This window comes from Stegostoma tigrinum, chromosome 36, assembly GCF_030684315.1.
Source record: "Stegostoma tigrinum isolate sSteTig4 chromosome 36, sSteTig4.hap1, whole genome shotgun sequence".
NCBI classification, from domain to species: Eukaryota; Metazoa; Chordata; class Chondrichthyes; order Orectolobiformes; family Stegostomatidae; genus Stegostoma; species Stegostoma tigrinum.
The window spans coordinates 5,854,219-5,860,400 of NC_081389.1; positions in this window are offsets into that span (position 1 = coordinate 5,854,219).

A 6,182-nucleotide genomic window follows, 5' to 3' on the forward strand; every position below is an offset into this window, starting at 1 on the left:
ACGGCTGGGACTCCATTCTCAACAAGTGAAGGCTGCGATGGGGTCAGGGTCAGTCAGCCCAACAGCAGCTGGGAATCATCAGCAACCAGTTCGTTCTCAAAGGTGCCACCCAAAACCCATGTTTCCTGGCTGGCATTTTAGTGACGGGAATTACCTTGTACTTGGGGGCTGATTGGTAGCACTGCCCTCTGGGTTCCTGTAACAGCGTTGTCGCCGAGTTACTCCACTTGCCTTGAGCAGAGAGATTGCAGGATCCCAACAGAAATACCAGGCTCGAATTTCTCAGAGAATTCCAGCAAGTGAATCGCCACTTGGTATCAGCTCCGATGACATGGCTAAAGAGTGAGGTGATGTGCTTTTAAAACTAGATAACAAAAAAAATGTCCAGAAAATGGGCAGATACCCTTTGGAAGACTAATAGCGAAGAGACGATCAAAGCAAAGTTAATGCAAGGACAGCAGTTTTCTCGCCTGGTACTATTGAGAATTTCACCGTTGAATGTCTAACTGGAAGCTGTGAACAGGTTCTCAGTGTTTGTGGTGTGAAGAAAACAGCCCAGACTGAAGAGTCCCTGATCACACCCTGGGATATCAGTGAAAGGCCTTCATTAAGCTCTCAGCTGGGGTTCTTGAATAATGCCTCTTCCTCTGCGGCAGGAGAGCCCCACCATGTCTCAACAGGTTGATTTAAAACAATTAAGTTCATTAGATGTTAACCCTTAGTTTACCAATGGTACTGAAGCCGGTCCTAGCCTTCATTGGCAGTTGCTCTTCCTGAGCAATCTCTAAGGCATTAGGACATATTTCTGTTTTAAATATTTCCCTGTGGGCGAAATTAACACTGCATTTACAGTTCATGCTGAGCCTCCAGTCTCAATTTTGAAGGTAGGAGTGACTTCATCAGGGGATAATCCCATGGGTACAGAGGCAGTGACTGTGCAGAGAAGGGCAAGAGCAAGAAGCAGGAGGATGGAATGATGTCTGTGTTTTGGACTGGAGAGAGATACACTCCAACGACCTGATATCAGGACCACTGCTCTTGACATATTCATGATCTCATCTTGCATGTATTTCTCTCCTTCAGCTCTCTGCCACAGGGTAAAGATAAAGTTTCCATATTATTACTAGACCACAGGGTTGCTGTCTCATTAAAGACATGGCTGGTGGTGGTTTGACCTGAAGGTCACCACACCTCAGGTGAGGAGAAGAGGTTGGGTAACCTCAGTCAGTGGGGGAATTGAACCCATTCTGTTGACATCACAAACCAGTCATCCAGCCAACTGAGCTCTCTGTAAGTAGTAGGGTATTGGGGAGAGGGGTGGTGTTCCTACCCATTCCTACAGATTTGACTAAGGGAAGTGCAACAACACAGCCAACAGTCTGAGTAGCAATCTGTAAACCATTCCAATGTGTCTATGGCAGACAGTAGAAAGTCTCCTATTCATGTCTGTTCGGTGCTGCCCCTCACCACAGGTTGGCTATGCTTCAGAAAGAACTCGTTATTGAAATAGATGTTAAATACATGTTCTGTCTGCGTCATTGCCATGAGATATGGGAAAAGTAGGAAGTTTTATTTTACTTCACTCATGGGATGTGGTTGTCACTGACTGGGCCAATATATATTGCCCATCCCTAGTTGCCCTTGAGAAGGTGATAGCAAACTGCCTTTTTGCATTGCTGCAGTCTATGTGCTATAGATTGATCCACAATGCCCTTAGCAGGGGATTCCAGGATTTATACCCAGTGACAGTGAAGGAATGGCAATATTTTCAAGTCAGAATTGTTAGTGGCTCGGAGAGGAACTTGCAGGGATCTGCTACATTTGCCCTTCTAGAGGGACGTGCTGGAGCCTTGGTGAACATCTGTAGTGGATGTTGCAGATAGCCCACACTTCTGCTCCCGAGCATGGCTGGTGGAAAGAATGTGCGTGGTTGTGGTTCCAATCACACAGGTCGCTTTACCTTGGATAGGGTTAAGCTTCTTGTTAGTTGTTGTAACTGCACCCACCCAGGCAAGTGAGTATTCCGTCACCCTCTTGAATTGTGCCTTATACATAATGGAAGGTTCTGGGGAGCCAGAAGTTGTTGCTCTGCAAGATTTCTAGCTTCTGATCTGCTCTTGTAGTTCCTGTATTTATAGGGCTAATTTAGTTGTGGGCAATAATCTACAGGACCCTGCACAGAAAATGTGTCATGCTTAGATTCATATGAATTCCAAGCTCATGGTCAACAAAATATTCTTTTAAAAAAATCAAAACATACAAACAACAATTAAGGGCAGCATGTAAAAGTACTTATTCTAACACTTCAGTAAAGTGTTATGTATTATATTCATTCCTAATGGTCCCACATAAATATTAGTTGGAAAGCAGCTTCAGAAGCCTTGGTTGCAGAGAATTTTAAACCTGGAAACTCTCGGTCTTACTTAGTACCTCCATAAATTTAAGGCTTCAGATATGACCTTATTATTAGCACAGCAGTCTTAAAGGACTGAATGATCTACTGATGCACGTAACTTACATGATTATCAGCCATGAGAGCAGCAGATTCAGTCTGGTGAAAACAATTTAGAGCCTGTACCATCAGTACTCGTAGCTCCAGTATTTCACTCAGGTTGCCACAGCAACTCAAACTTGTTGTGATACATCACTACAACCATGATTGATAATGTTGTTTTGAGTATTTAGTCCTGTTCACATCCTTAGGAATTTACAGAGCACTTTTTAAGCTAAATCCATTATCTTTAAATGTATTGGTCTCAGTGTTAACAATCTGTGCATAAGAAAGGTCCAGTAAACATTGTTAGGTTGAAGAATAATTGAGAACAGGACACACAGACAATCTCATGGGAGGTTTTGCAACCACATTAGTGGAGTAGGATTTAATGCAGAGTATCCAAACTCTCCAGTTGGCCTTGATTGTCACAGTCACTACTATTCTCAAGTCATTTGGTCTTTTCCTTTGTAATTTTTTGGCCCATCTCCTAACAGATTTATTTTTAAACTTCAGAAAGTTAACAGCACAGAGAAGGATCGGGCAACAGCATCATGCCCAAGTGCTCCTTTATTCTCAAGTCTGCTCACCATCCTCCTCTATCTTAAATTGGACTTTTGTTTCTTTGGATGTCCTGCTCATTCTTTCTCGATGATAGAATACATACACAGTACGTGTTCTTGTGATAAATAATAATTGGGTTAAAGTGCATTAAAATTGTGATAAAGTGCAAAGTTCCCAAATTCTACAGCAGAGGTGCTTTCAAAACTGACTGCACTTCAGAGCAAGGAGTATGCAGTACTGTCAACCTATCTCAATGCAACAATGGATACCAAAAAGGAAAGGAAACTAGTGGTTGCATTGATAAAATGAGAATAAAGTGCCAAAAGTACACAGCAGGTCAAGTAACATTTATAGAGAGAGGAATTATTGCTTCAGAACAATGACCTCAGATGCCATTATTTTGTGTTTTACTCCAGATTTCCAACATCCACAGAATTTTGCTTTTGCATCGCTGGTTGATCTAACAAAACATTAAGCTAACGAAGATCAGTACTGTACCAAAGTGAGATCTGTATTTGTAAGATAACAACGTGTGAAGCTGGATGAACACAGCAGGCCAAACAGCATCTCAGGAGCACAAAAGCTGACGTTTCAGGCCTAGACCTTTCATCAGAACACCCTTCAGGTGCTCCTGAATGCTGCTTGGCCTGCTGTGTTCATCCAGCTCCACACTTTGTTACCTTGGATTCTCCAGCATCTGCAGTTCCCATTATCACTCTATTTGTAATGCCTGTTCACAAAACCAACACTTCACTACCAAGTAATTGCCAAATAGATACTGGCTCATAATTGGTTACTGAGGTTAAAATTTCTCTCTTTTTGAGTCAGCACAGGTTCTCTTCCAAGTCTGTGCCATTGCTATTGTATGATAAGTATAATAAATATCTTGTTTCCAAGCCCTGGCCCAATCCCTCAGGTAGCTATGTTTCTGAACCAGTTTGATTCCTAAAATCTTGCAAAGATTGCTTTTAAGTGCAATCTGTACATTTTAAACTGCTCACATTTTACAGAAAAAGGTATTAAGCTATCTGTCAGATGCTTATCAAATCAAGCGCTCATCACTACATGGCTACAAATACGTACAAGCCCTGAATTTACTGCCAGTCTCTCTGATAGACTCAGTTATCTCATTGCATTTTTACATGACTCACCAACTCACTTAATGATTTATTTCAACTCTTCTCCAATTTCTCCTTGCACATTTCAAGGCAATATATAATTCCTCGTGGAAGCATTTGCTTCTTCAACCATCAGATCAAACAGCCAAAAGAGAATAGCACATTGTCAAAAGGTTACATTTTCCACACCATGAAAGTTCACATTACTTTGTGTCTTGACTTATTATTTTTCCATCATGTTTTAGCTCTGTGTCAAAAGCAAGATAGCTCTCACCTCCAGCTGAAAATTGTTAACCCCCTACCTAGAGATGGCTAACCTCAAAGTGCTTCAAATATCAGAATCAGAATTGACATTTCAGGGCGTCACACTGATCCTGCTTTATTTTTGAGAAAGAGGCAGTTTCAAAAAGTTTCCATTACATACTCTCAAGCCAATTTAAATGATGGCAAGCAAGCAGCAGAGGCGGCTACTTTCGTAGATTTGCAATATTTAAAGAATGCGCCAAAAATGAAGCACAAGACAAACTCTGGCTTTAGACACAATGAATGCATTTATCCTGGAGTAAGATCATAAGATCTAGGATCAGAATCAGGCATTTCAGCCCATCAAATCTGCTCCACCATTCAATGATGGCTGATGTTTCTCAACCTTTTACCCATGAACTCTGATCTTCATACAATCAAGAACTGCCTCCACATTAAATATACTCTGTTATTCAGACTCCACAGCTTTCTACAGCGAGTTCCACAGATCAACCACGCTCTACCTGAAGAAATTCCTCCTCAGTCTAAAGGGTCATCCATTCACTTGGAGGCTGTGCCCTCAGCTCCTAGTCTGTACTACTAGTGGAAATATTATCTTTGCGTCCAATCTGTTCAGACTTCTAAGTAATCTCTAAGGGATCATTCTAGTAAACCTCCTTTGGTCCCTCTCCAAGTTGACACAGCCTTCCCTAAATATGGAGCCCAAAGTTGGGATAATACTCCAGTTCAGGTCTGACCACAGCCTTATACATCCCTAGCAGTATATACCTGTTCTTGCATTCTAGCTCTCTTGAAATGAATGCTAACATTGCATAGGCCTTCCTAAATTCCAAATTGAACCCGCATGTTAACCTTAAGATAATCCTGAATGAGGACTCCCAAGTCCCATTTGCTTCAAATTGCCAAAGCTTTTACTCATTGTGAAAATAGTCTACACCTCTAATCTTCCACTAAAGTGCACCACCTCACAGTTGCCCACACTGTATCCCATATGCCACTTCTTTGCTCACTCTCCTAAGCTAACCACATCCTTCAGCTGCCTTCCCACCTCAACACTACCTGGCCCTCTACCTATCTTCATTTCAACCAAACTTCACAAAAAGGGCCAATTCTTTCATCCAGATCATTAATGTATATCATAATAGTTGTAGTACAAAACAGATGCATAGTGAACTCCACTAGTCTCTGGCTACCAACCTGAAATAAAGCCCCTTTTATCTCCACTCACTGCCTTCTGCCAATCCTCTATCTGAGCCAGTACCTTGCCTCTAAAACAATAGGCTCTTGCCCTATTTAGCAGCGTCCTGTACAGCACCTTGTCAAAAGCCTTCAGGAAATCCACAGACTCTCTTGTCTAACTTGCTCATTTGCTCCTCAAAGAATTCTATTAGATTTGTCAGGTATGGCCTCTCCCTGAGAAAGCAGTGCTGACTCGGCTCTATTTAACCACAGTTTACTTCTTCCCAATCTCAGAGATCAGGTTAACTGGCCTTTAATTTCCCATACCTGCCTCCCTCCATTCTTAAAAAGCAGGGGTGTTATATTAGCCATTTTCTAGTTCTCTAGGCCCTCCCTGACTCTAGTGATTCCTGAAGGAATATCTCCACAATCTCCTCAGCTCAGTCCTTCATACCTCTGGGGTGCAGTCCATCTGCTCCAGGTGATGTATCCACCTTCAGGCCTTTCAGTTTCCCCAGCATGTTCTCCTCAGTGATGGCCATTGCACTCAAGTCTGCCCCAAGTCT